Here is a 13,953-nt window from a genome sequence, read left to right on the forward strand (position 1 = left end):
TGCATTATAATTGAATTTAAAATGTTTATTATTTCCTAGTTAATAAAAATGTTTGTTCATATTTGTATTTCTTTGTATATTCTAGAATATGTATATTTTCTTCTTTTTTTATTTTGATTTTGAGTCACAACCAGCAGTACTCTGGGGTCACTCCTGTCTCTAGTCTAGAAATCATTTCTGCCAGGCTTGGGGGACCATATGGGATGCCAGGATTTGAACCACTATTCATTCTGGATTAGTTGCATGCAAATCAAATGCCCTACCACTGTGCTATCTCTCTAGTCCATATGTATATTTTTAGCTATATTATTTGAAAACTAAACTAAGCATTTGCATGACAGTTAACACATATTATTAATACTTATTCATTATTCTATTTTAATCATTCATGTATTTTTTTGTCCATATATGACTTAATCAGTATTTACTCCTACGTACTCAGTGATTACTCGTATAGGGATTATATGGGGAATCAAACCTAGGAATCAAACCTAGGTCAGCTGATTGTAAGGGAATCACCTAACCTCATATGGGAAATCAAACCTAAGAATCATATAGGATATCAAACCTGAAAATCAAACCTAGGTCAGCTGATTGTAAGGGAATCACATAACTTCTTATGCTATGAATCTGATATATATTTCCAATTATTATTTGACCTCTAGTTTTCATTAAAGTTGTTTTATTTTTAATCTCCTAGGCCTTAATGTCTACAAAATTGTAGAATAAATCTACATTCATTAACAATAAGAACTGCTGTGTCATTTCATTTTTATTTTATGGCTTTATGTATTTCTAAATCATTTGCTATAAGCAGATATTTATATTCTGATTATGAAAAAAACAAATGATCGAGCATTTCTAAAACAAGAATAGCAATTAGGAAAATTGATTAAATAATTTAACCATAAATTAGCAAAATTATAGCATTTATAATTTTGTTTTATTTATATATTTTACTAATTCTGCAAAATATATATTAACAGCATTGGCATAATATAAAATGTAATATAATGTATAATAGCAACTTTAGTTCTTTATACTTTTAATATCAACATACTTTAAAGTAAGGAATCAAGTAATTTATTATTTTAAAATATGTCATTTTTATAGTCAGAAATATTCAGTACACTTGACTTTTTACATAACTGGAATGTCATTAAAACAAATAACTTTAAATTATTAATTTTAAAATATTAGCAAAGATGTAAAAAGTCTTGTTTTCAAAGGATGCTATTATACAGGGGTACCTTCCTCCTTGAACATATGTCATGTGGACCCAACTTAGATTCCATGTGATTAGACAGAGCCGTTCAACTCCAAACCCTAGATTTCAGACATAGAACTGACACAATTCTTCACAAGAGCTCTAGGACATTTTTAATACTTTCTCTGGGACATTTTTAATACTGCTCTGACACCAAGAGGTGGCAATTTTGATATAACATCCTGACAATGAGGAAATGTCAACAACTTGATCTAAGAGCAGGTTGTCTTATTTCACCATCTAGCGAAAAGATGAAATTAGAAGACATGTCATCCTTTAATCTATGCAAAAGCCAAGATCCCTAACTACAGAACACTGACTGTGACAATCATGACAGGGCAGAAATTATCCTGGGACTAATAAGAAAGACCTTAGCCTAGGCTTTGGATCACGATCTGTACAACAACCAAAATCTAGAATTCTGATTGAGACAACTGCATCTGAGCAAAAGTTCTGGAAACATAATGAAAGACACTTTCCTAGGCTTCATCCTAGGATAGGTGCAAAAACCAAGAGCACCAACTACAGAAGACTGATTAAAACAACAGTGATGAAACAGAACTTCTAAAACTGAAAATAAAGACTCCATCCTATGACTTGTGTTTAAATACAAAGATCTCTAGTTAGAAAGGCCTGATTTTTATCATCAATAACTGAGCGAAAAGTTTCTTGGCATCAAGAAAAGACCTTGGGGAAAGTAAAAGAGCATGTACGGAGCCTGTATTTATTCCCATGACAGTATGCTTCAAGGGCGGAAAAATCCTGTATCTCTTAAGCCAAGGGAATTCCCTTTCTAATATCTGCAATACTTACTGTGCCTATACAAAAACAAACAAACAAAATGCTATTTTTTATTTTTGTTTTATTTTTGCTTTTATTTCAGGCTTATAGTTATTGTTTGGTTGTCTTTATTGCTGTTGTGTTTTTCAAGATTTTTGTTTGATTTTTAAGGGTTTTTGCTTGTTTTGTTGTTTTGTTTTTTGTTTGTGTTATTGTTCTTTTTGTATTTTTGTTATATTTTTTCCTTTTTTCCCCTCCCTTCTCTTAAATTGATATTTACAACTTCTAGATGGACTCCTCCTGTTTTTTTGTTTGTTTGATTTTTGTCGCCCCATTTTTTTCTTTCCTTTAAAGAGAATCACATAACTCAAATAATTTTGTTCTGCCTCATAAATGGAGGGGAAATAATGGATGGTACCAAACGAGCATATGAACATTTAGTAGAAATAAAAAAAAAGGATCAAACACCAAATCCAAAGCCAATGACAACAGACACAATACCCAATCTACAACAATCTAGACACAGAGGGAACCACTTATTCTAGCAGCCCAGGGGGCAAAAAAGGGGGATATTGTATGTATAGTGGGAACAGGATGGAGGGAGGACAATACTGGTGGTGCAAATGCCCCTGATTCAATGTCACTATGTACCTAAAATATTGCTGTGAAAGATTTGTAATTCATTTTGGTCAAAATAAAAATTATTTTTTAAAAAGTATGATATTAAGAGGATAGGGCATTTGTTTTATATGGGTCCCATCCAGTATTCAACATTATCTTTATATATATGTATATATATATATATATATATATAACTTTTATTTTAACCATATTGACTTACATATCTTTCACAGTAGTATTTTAAGTACATATTAACATTGAAATAGGGTAATTCTTATCACCAGATTTGTCCTCCCTTCCCCCATTCCCATCTTGCATCTGATATCCCCCTCCCTCACCCCGGGCTGCTAGAATAAGTGGTCCCCTCTGTGTCTAGCTTACTACATAGTGATCATAATCTGTTTGGTCTGGTACCCTCTCTTATTTCCCCCTCTATTTGAGAGGCGGAAATAGATAGTTCAAGTTATGTGGTTTTGTTTGAAGAAAAGAAAAGCAATAAAATGGGGTAAAAATTAAATAAGCTGAAAATGGGCGGAGTCCTTCTAGAGGCTCTCAACCTCAATTTGAGAGAGGACAGGAAAAAAGGAATTGAAACACCACAATACAAAAAGAAATATCAAATAAAATATCCAGTGAGCACTACAGCAATAAAGACAAGCACCACATAATAGTCTCGGTCCTGAAAGAAAACCATGCTAGAGCACAAAAAGAAAGAAAAAGATAAAATAAAATAAAATTGGAGAATCAACTTCAATATCTACACCAAAACAAAGAAGTCAAAGATAAATGAATAAATAAATAGATTATTTTGTGCCTTTTTTTTCTCTGCATAGTAAATATTGGGAGCATTAGTAAGGAAATTCCCTTGGCCTAGAAGATACAGAGTTTCTCCATTCTTGAAGTATACTGTCATGGGATTAAATATAGACTCCTTGCATGTTCATTTACTCTCCCCTCGGTGCTTTTGTAGTGTATGGAAGACTTCTGCTTCATCATGGGTGGTAAAATCAAACCTCTGTATCTAGAGATCTTGGTCAAGGAATGGAGCTTATGATGAAGTCTTTCTTTGTTCTTCTGTAGAGAAAATCTTACGTATAAAATCAAGTTCCTATATACTAGGGATAAGAACTCATACTTTACAACACACCTTTACTCCCACCTTGAACATATGTCATGTGGACCCAACTTAGACCCCAGGGATTTAGACACCGGCTTTCCAGCCTAGACTCCTGGATCCCAGACATAGAAACGACACAGTTTTCCACACTGTTCCAGGAACCAAATCCCCTCCGGGGCATCCTTAATACTGCTCTGACACCAACATGTGCCAGTTCTAAAATGATATCCTGACAATGATGAAATGGGAACAACTTGATCTAAGAGCAAGTTGCCCTACCTCACCAGCCAATGATAAGACAAAAGCAGAAGAATTGTCACCCTTTGATCTGTGCAAAAGTCAAGATTGCTATCTACAGATGACTGGCTGTTACAACCATAACAAGTCAGTACACATCCTGAGACCAATAAAAACGCTCTAGCCTAGGTTTTGGTCTAAAATCTGTACAACAAACAAGATCTTTAATTCCAGATGTCTGACTGAGACTATTGCAACTGAATAGGTCTTCTGGAAACATAACGAAAGATTCTATCACATGCTCCATCCTAGGATGAACACAATGTCCACATTATCTTTTAAGAAGTATCTGTGAGGCCGGAGAGAGAGCATGGAAGTAAGGCATTTGTCTTTCATGCAGAAGGTCTTTGGTTCAAATCCCGGTATCCCAAATGGTCCCCAAGCCTGCCAGGAGCAATTTCTGAGCATAGAGCCAGGAGTATCACCTGAGCACTTCCAGGTGTGACACACACACAAAAACAAAACAAAACAAAACAAAACAAAACAAAAAAAAGTGTCTGAAGTTAATCTCTGAGAACATATCCAGGAGTAAACTCTGGGCACCACTGATGTGTCCACAAAACCAAAAATATTTTTAAAAAGAATAAATAATATAGTCATGTTTTCAGGAAAATAGAAAATGTAATTTATACTGTGAAAAAATGTTTGAGTGCAGCACTGCTAAAGTAACTTTCTATAATTGATACCATGTGTATAACAATAGAAAACTAGAATTTTCTAGTAAAATGTATTCATAGGATTTTATGACCTCTTATATATACATTGCTATTCTCTTCTGAATAATATGCATCATACTCTACTCAGTGAAAAGAGCTGAAAGAAACCATTTAGATCTCCTTATTTATTATTCTTATATATTTTTAATATGGTCCTAGTCATATCTGTATAATTAGAAATCGCTCCTTGTAAGGCATGGGAAAATATACAGGGTTTCAGGCAAAAAAAAAAAAAAAACAGGTCTGTGGTTTCCAAGGCAAATCCCATAATGCTATATTATCTCACAATAATTATTTGAAAAAATGTCTTGCTCAATATGTGTAGAAATTATTTATTATAAATGTGTATAAATTTATATTTTGAAAAGTTATATATATCCAAATCAATTTATATTAATGAGATTTTGGTAAATTCACTATATTATAATACATCTGTGCATAAATATGTATACTAACAAATATCCTCAAATAGTCAAAAATAAGTAATATTAGTAAACAAAACTAGTCATAGAGACATTGGGGAGAGAGGCTAATAATACTCTTATGGTGGCTGTGGTACCACATTGCACTCTGAAGCATAATATGAACAGAAATATCAATCAGAGTATCAAAGAGAAAACTTTAAAAATTTATACATGGCAAGTTTTTCTGGCTGCTCATAAATATAGAGTGTAGTATTACATTGATTTCAATTTAGACTCAATGTAGTTAAAATCACATACAGCTCATACTATAAATTTAGACCACATTATTCTATTTTTTTCTCTAGGTCCTATTAATAAAATTTGAATCGTATAACTTAAAAATATTAAAGCTATTTTTTGTCTTTGGGACCACTATGAGTGGTGCTAAATGCTTACTCCTGTCTCTGATCTCTGGAACTACTCCTGGTGTACTTGCGGGGGGGGGGGGGTTGTCAAACAGGGTAGCAGCAATCAAACCTGAGTTTCATGTAAGTTCAAAACACTTTGTACCATACTATGATCCAGTCCATGAACAAATATTTTAAAACGTTAAATCCCGGTTTACTGCAGCCTTGCTTAGCCTTAGATTGGCCCCATATTCCTCTTGTGAGGCCCTGTGGGAGAGATAATAATGAAAGTTAGCAATATTCCCTGGGAGCAGGTCAGTGGCATGTTCAAACCATTTTCCAGGGTCCAGGACAAAGATAACAATTATCTTATATAATATCACCATGCCTATCAAAGGAGGGAACCAGTTGCCTCACATTTGAGAATTGGTGAAGTGTAGAGACTTTTTTGCACATATTATTGTTGTCAAAATAAAAAAGTGTCAATTCATTTCTCCACATTTTTCTATGGCTTTATTAGATTTTGTGAGGTTTTTTGTTTTTGTTTTTGTTTTTGGTTTTTGGTTTTTTGGGCCACACCCATTTGATGCTCAGAGGTTACTTTGTCTAAGCACTCAGAAATTGCCCCTGGTTTGGGGGACCATATGGGACGCCAGGGGATTGAACCGCAGTCCTTCCTTGGCTAGCGCTTGCAAGGCAGACACCTTACCTCCAGCACCAACTCACCGGCCCCGGTTTTGTGAGGTGTTTTGAGTGCTCTGTATAACCTAGATATCAATCCTTTATCTGATGTGTCAAGTGAGAATATTTTTCCCATACTGTTAGCTGTCTTCTAATTTTAGCCAGAGTTACTTTTGCCATACAGAAATTCTTTAGTTTGATTTAGTCCCATTTATTTAAGTTTGATGCTATTACTCTTGAAATTAGCATTCCATTATCAAATATTTTTTTGAGGTATAAGTCTTGAATTGTTCTGCCTATTTTACCCTGAATAAACTTTATATATTCGGTTTTTAATTTCCAGGTCTTTAATCCATTTTGAGTTGATTTTTGTGTAGGATGTGAGGTACCAGTCAATCTTTAGTTTCTTATGGTGGTTATCCAGTTGTTCTAACACCATTTGTTGAAGATACTGTCATTGTTTCATTTCAGGTTCTTGGATCCTTGGTCAAATATCAGTTGACTGTATATTTGTGGGTATATCTCTGGATATTCAGTTCTAACCCACTGGTCTGATACTCTATCTTCCGTGCCAGTACCATGCTGTTTTGATGACAATGGCTTTATAAGAAAGCTTCAGGTTAGGGAAAGAAATGCCACCCAGGGGCCGGGAAGGTGGCGCTAAAGGTAAGGTGTCTGCCTTGCAAGCGCTAGCGTAGGACGGACTGCAGTTCGATCCCCCGGTGTCCCATATGGTCCCCCCAAGCCAGGGGCGATTTCTGAGCGCATAGCCAGGAGTAATCCCTGAGCATCAAACGGGTGTGGCCCAAAAACCAAAAAAAAAAAAAAAGAAAAAGAAAAAGAAAAAGAAATGCCACCCAGTTTATTATTTTTCAGAATGGATTTTGCTAACCTAGGTCTTTTCTGGTTCCAGATGAACTTTATAGTTGATTTTTCTAATTCCTTAAAAAATGACGTCTAAATTTAGGTAGGGATTATATTGAATCTATATAGTAATTTAAGTAGGATCATTATTTTGATTATGTTGATTTTTCCTATCCATGAGCAGGGGATGTACTTACATTTCCTTAGGTTCTCTTCAATTTATTTCTAAAGCATTTTGAAGTTTTTATGCTATAGGTCTTTCTCTTCTCTTGTCAAGTTGATTCCTAGGTACTTAATATTTTTAGATACTAAATAGAATCGACTCCTTAATGTCTTTCTACTTTACTTTGTTATTTGTATAGATGAATGCTATTGTCTTTTCTGTATTGATTTTGTTGCCAGATACTTTGCTATATTGGCTTATTGTTTCTAGGAGTTTTCCTGTGGACTCCTTAGGCTTTTCTATGCATATCATATTACTGCAAAAAGAGACAGTTTGCCTCTTTCCCAGTCCTTGGATAGGAATTCCTTGGATTCCTTGAATTCCCTTCTCTTGTCTGATAGCTATTGCTAGTACTTGCAAAACTGTGTTGAATAAGAGTGGAGAAAGTGGGCATCCTTGCCTAATTCCTGACTTTAGTGAAAATGTTTTCAGTTTTTCACCATTAAGAATGATGTTGGCTGTGGGCTTTTTGTCAATAGCTTTAACTATCTTGAGGAATTTTCCTTCCAATCCTATTCTGCTGAGTGTGTTCAGCATGAATAGTTGTTGGATTTTGTCAAATGCCTTCTCTGCATCGATTGATATGATCATGTGGCTTTTGTCTTTCTTCTTGTTGATGTGATGTATGATGTTGACTGATTTGCATATGTTGAACCATCCTTGCATCCCTTGGATTAAACCCACTTAATCATAGTGTATAATCTTTTCATTAATAATAATTTTTATTTTGACCAAAGTGGTTACAAATATTACACAATAATATTTTAGGTACATAGTGACATTGAATCAGGGGCATTCTTACCACCAGTGTTGTCCTCCCTCCACCCCTGTTCCCAGCATGCATCCCTTATCCCTCTCCTCTGCACCTAGGGCTGCTAGTATAAATGGTCCCCTCTGTGTCTAGCTTATTGTAAATTGGGTATTGATTTTGTTGTCATTAGTTGTCGATTATGTTAGTGTATAATATTTTTGATGTATTGTTGGATTCAGTGTGCTAAACTTTGTTGAGAATTTTTGCATCTATGTCCACTAGTGAGGTTGGTCCTTAGTTTTCTTTCTTGGAGGTGTGTTTGCCATCTTTGGGAATGAGTGTTATATTTGCCTTGTAGAACAATTTAGAATGGATTCTTGTCTTCAATATTTTGGAAGAGCCTGAGGATTAGTGATTATAATTCTTCTAGAAATATTTAATAGAATTCACCTGCAAAACTATATGCACCTGGAATTTTGTTCTTGGGAGTTGCTTAAACTGTCTCAATTTCCTTAGATATGATTGTACATTTTAGGCTTTCTATTTCCTCCTTGTAGAGTCTCAAAGGATGATATTTTTCCATAAATCTGTTGGTTTCTTCAGGATTCTCTAGCCTGAGTACAGTTGTTCATAATACTCCCTTATGATGTCTTGGATTTGGGGGGTTTCTGTTGTAATCTCTCCTTTTTTATTTTTGATCCTATATATTTGGACAGTTTCCCCTTTTTCTTGTGAGTCTTGTTAGTGATTTGTCTATCTTGTTTATTCTTTTGAAAAGCAAAGTCCTGGTCTCATTGATTCTTTGTATTGTTTTCTTTGCTTCTATATTGTGTATTTCTGTTCTGGTTTTTATTATTTCTTTTCTTTTGGTTGTGTTTGGGTTTCTTTTCTGCTGTTTTTCCAGATTTTAAGGTGTCCTTGTAAACTATTGATTTTGTCTTTTTCTTCTTTCCTGATTTAGGCCTGTATTGCTATGAGTTTCTGCCTAATTACTGCTTTTGCTATGTCCCACAGATTTTGACAATTTATCTCTTCATTGTCATTTGTTTCAAGGAATCTTTTTCTTTCTTCCTTGATTTCCTCTTTAATCCAACTGTTGTTGAGTAACATGTTGTTTAATCTCCAGGTGTTGTATTTTTCACCATAGTTTCTTTATATAATCTTGATCTCTGTTGCATAATAATCTGATAGGCTGCTTCTAATAATCCTAATATATTTAACTTTGTGCAAGTTAGACTTATATCCTAAGGCATAGTCTATTCTAAAGTATGTTCCATGTGCACTTGAGAAGAATATGTATTCTGCTTTCTTGGGGTGGAGAGCCCTGTATAAGTCCATTAGTCCTATTTCCTCTAATTTCTCTTTTAGGCCTCTTATGCCTTTCCTAGTTTTCTGCCTGGTGGGTCTATCTAGTGGTGATAGTGGCATATTAAAATCTTCTACTACTATCTCGTTTCCTTCCATAATTTTTTTTAGGTTTGTGAGAAAATGCCTTACAGACTTTGCTGGTTCTACCATCAGAGAAAATACTTCTTGGCCTAATGATCCCCTGATCAGTAAGTAGTGACCATCTTGGTCTCTGAGCACTTTCTAGAGGTTGAATGCATTTGATCTGATATTGGGCTGTCCCCAATATTTCCGTTTGCTTGCATAATTGATTTCCATCCTTTAATTCTAAGTCTGTGTCTATCTTGATCTGTTAGGTGTGTTTCTTGCAGGCAGCAGATATCTGCTTGCTTTTTCTTTCTGGTCCAACACTCTATTCTGTGTCTTTTAATGGGGATAATTTAGGAATTGACATTTAAGAAGATTAGTGACAGAGTGGGTTGTTGTGCTATAGTATGAGTAGAGTGGTTGTTCTTGAACTTACTGGCAAGTAATTCTTTGATTTCTATTGCCATGGCTTTTGATGCTACTTTTTTATTTTTCATGTTTATATTTTAGCATCTGGTACTATAAGTGAAATATCCTCTTTTTTTCATTAAATTGCGTTTTTTTACTTCTATAGAAAAATAAAAAAATTAAAATTTTGTCAGAAAAGAAAATTGCTGGTAATGCCATGATTTAAAGATTATTATTATGGGTTCAAGTTTAAAAGAACTAACTTATTAAATTAGATTGAAAAGAATATAGCAGATTCCTGCATTTGTTAATGTTTTTGTAAGAGGCTCCATTATAAGTAAAATTTAAAGTTATTTCTTAAATGTAACATTTAGAACAGAAAATGAATTATTAGTAAATTTTAAGAACTTATTATAAACTACCCAGATTTAATAAATTAAATTGCATTTTGTTTAAAGTAATAACTTTATATCATACAAATAAATTTTAAGTATAAAAGTGCATTATTATTTGCAAATCCAAAATTCTTCGTTTATAATAAATTTGTAAAGTTAAAAAAGAAAAAAGCATCAGTACTATCTAAGCTAGAAGTCCAACAGATTAAAATGTTGTTGCTCATCAAGTTGCAGAGAAACACATCTGAAAGCAACATGTAATTTAAACTATTGTGTTTTTACCATTTTACGTTATTATTGTCTCTAGATTTTCTCCTTCACAAACAGAAATTCATTCTATGTTGCTTGAGTTAACCATTCTGTGCTGTTGCCACTTGCATATTCCCAAAATCATCTTCTTCATATGTTCTCTTCAAACTTCCTGTAGTACCAGAATAAACAGATAATGACCTTTCTATGTGGAGTGGTGACATCATCTGTATTGTTAATTTTACAAGCTAGCTGGCTTTATATTCCTGAAGTTGATGGACAAATCCAGCATTAGGATTAATACAAAATCTTCATTCTTAAACATAAGCAAATGCAGTTCTATACTTCATTCCAAATGTTTCCATAATATATGCAATAACAAATGCAGCACTCCAGAAGATCCCCACATTTCTTTCGACAAGAACTTTTCCTCAAGTTTGTAAGCTTCTATCAATAAATTCTTTAGACATAGGGAAAAAACATGTTTTCAACTGGATTGTCTGCAATAACCAAGACTAAATATCATGTGGTCTCAAGCACTGCCAGGAGTGATCTGAGTGCAGAGCCAGGAGTAAACCAAGTGCTAAATAATTGCTGAAAATTTGGTTTAACAAAGTTTGTTTCAATATTATGTTGTATGCATGTTATATAGGTAATTATATGTTTCTGTAGTATAGATAGCATGCTTTTCATAGTAGAAGAATATGGGCCTAAAAACAATGCAGGTAAAATTTTCTGCATCTCTCATCTCATAGGGTAGGTCCACTCATCGGCATCTCCTTAGCATTGTGGGAGCATAAGGAACTCCAGCTTCATGTCCTTCATGGTCCAGCTGGTGGGCCAGGTGGCTGAGTGGGTAGATGAGGCAGGAGTTCTCAGGCGGCCTGACTCTCAGGCAGACTATAGCAGTGTTGAGCAGGTGGGAGGACCTGTGGGAAACTGGCGACTCCTAGCACTCACACACTGGAAGAGCTCAGTGACTCAGGCGGTGGCAGTGGCAGCAGTGCAGAAGAGGAAGGTTAGGCAGCTCATACCTGACAAGCCATGCTGCTGCTCTGTCCCTTCCCATTTCGAGCCTCAGGCAGCCTCGCTTCCCCACCAGCATGAGCCCTATAAACCTCATTGCCACATTTATGTCCTCATCTATTGGACTCGTCCATTTTGGTGGACTTGGAAACTTGCTAGGATTTCTCTCCATATCCCGGCTGCTATTGACTTCTTTGGTTGCCCCATATTTCTATGCATTTGTTGGTTCAGAGTGTTCTGCCCTTGTTCTCAACCCTCCTTTGTCACCTCTGGCATGTGGCAAATGCAAACAATCCAAACTACTAAGCAAATGCAAACAATCCAAAATACTAAGCATCCTAAAAATTCTTTTAGAATGCCATATGAGGAAACTATTTCTTGGAGATGTAGATTTATTATAGATCATAAAATGTAGAAATTGCTTATGATCAACCTAGACCAGTAGTGGGCAACCTTTTTTTTCAACTGAGCCAAATCTTGCCAAAACCAGTCTTAAAAGAAAAACTGAAAGACCTACTTTAAGACAAGACTGACCAACAAAGTCTGTACAGTTTCTGAGCTGTTGTTTATCTGTGAAACCATGTATTGTTCCTTCAAACCTGACAGTGAGTTTTGCTGGGTGCAGTATTCTAGGCGAAGCAATTATTTCATTGAGTTTTGTCACTATGTCCCACCACTGCATTCTGACCTTGAGTGTTTCAGGTGAAAGGTCTGCAGTAAATCTCAAGGATTTTCCCTTGAATGGAATTTTTTTTTTGATCTTGATACTTTCAGGATCTGTGGGATTTGTCATTGTGACTAGGATGTGTCTTGGGGTGTTTTTTCTGGGGTCTCTTTTAGTTGGTACTCTTTGGCCATGCAGGATTTGATTGCATGTATTACTTAGCTCTGGTAGTTTCTCTTTAATGATGTTCTTGACCGTTGATTCTTCCTGGAGATTTTCTCGTAGGTCTCTGGGACTGTAATGATTCTTAAGTTGTTTTTGTTAAGCTTATCATAGACTTCTATTTTCTTCTGTTCCCATTCTTTGAGTAATTTTTCCATTGTTTGATCATTTACTTTTAAGGCTTTTTCCCAATCTCTTCTGCTGTATGTAGTTGTTATGAATTACATCTTCCAGAGCAGTAATTCCATCCTCAGCTTCTGTTACCCTGTTACCATTTTGTCATTCAATTCATTTACTGAGTTTTTCAGACCTGCTATTTGGCCTGTTATTTTAGTTTGGAGTTTTCTGATTTCTTGGCTCTTAGTATTGTTCTGTTCAACTCAATCCATGCTTTCTTTGAGTTCTGTGAGCATCTTCCATATTTCTTCTCTAAACTCCATATCTGAAAGACTGACTAGTTGGTTGGCCGTTTTCCAGTCATCAGAGTCGCCATCTTCATTCTCTATGCCTGGTGATGGCCTGCATTGTTCCCCCAATTTCGCACTTGTATTGTGTTTTTTCTACGTGTTGTGGTGATATTCTTTGGCTAAATGATGTTTTTCTTTCTTTCTCTCTTTCCTTTCTTTCTTTCTTTCTTTCTTTCTTTCTTTCTTTCTTTCTTTCTTTCTTTCTTTCTTTCTTTCTTTCTTTCTTTCTTTCTTTCTTTCTTTCTTTCTTTCTTTCTCTTTCTTTATTCTTTCTTTCTTTCTCTTTCTTTATTCTTTCTTTCTCTTTATTCTTTCTTTCTTTCTTTCTCTTTCTTTCTTTCTCTGTCTTTATTCTTTCTTTGCTTTTTTAAATATTTTTTCTTTATTTAAACATCTTGATTACAAATATGATTATGATTAGATTTCAGTCATGTAAAGAATGCCCCCCTTTACCAGTGCAACATTCCCAACCACCAATGTCCCAAATATCCCTCCATCCCACTCCACCCCCACCTGTACTCTATAAAGGCTTTCCAATTCCCTCATTCATTCACATGGTTATGGTAGTTCTCAGTGTAGTTATTTCTATAACTGCACTCATCACTATTTGTGGTGAGCTTCAAGAAGTGAGCTGAAAATTCCAGCCCTCCTCTCAGTGTCTCTGAGGATTGTTGCATAAATGGCTTTTATTTTTCTTAAAACCCATAGATGAGTGAGACTATTCTGCATCTCTCTCCCCCTCTGACTTATTTCACTCAGCATGATACACTCCATGTACATCCATATATAGGAAAATTTCATGACCTCATCACTCCTGATGGCTGCATAATATTCCACTGTGTATATGTACCACAGTTTCTTTACCCATTCGTCTGTAAGGGCATCTTGGTTGTTTCCAGAGCCTGGCTATTGTGAATAGTGCTGCAATAAATATAGGTGTGAGGAAGGGGTTTTTGTATT

At 35.1% G+C, this 13,953-nt stretch overlaps 1 pseudogene; it reads right to left on the reverse strand.

The window, feature by feature from the left end:
* Positions 1 to 10,715: 10,715 nt before the first annotated feature.
* On the reverse strand, positions 10,716 to 11,439 carry LOC126013759 (serine/threonine/tyrosine-interacting protein-like; annotated as a pseudogene).
* Positions 11,440 to 13,953: the final 2,514 nt, after the last annotated feature.

The sequence above is a fragment of the Suncus etruscus genome, chromosome 7 (assembly GCF_024139225.1).
Source record: "Suncus etruscus isolate mSunEtr1 chromosome 7, mSunEtr1.pri.cur, whole genome shotgun sequence".
NCBI lineage: Eukaryota > Metazoa > Chordata > Mammalia > Eulipotyphla > Soricidae > Suncus > Suncus etruscus.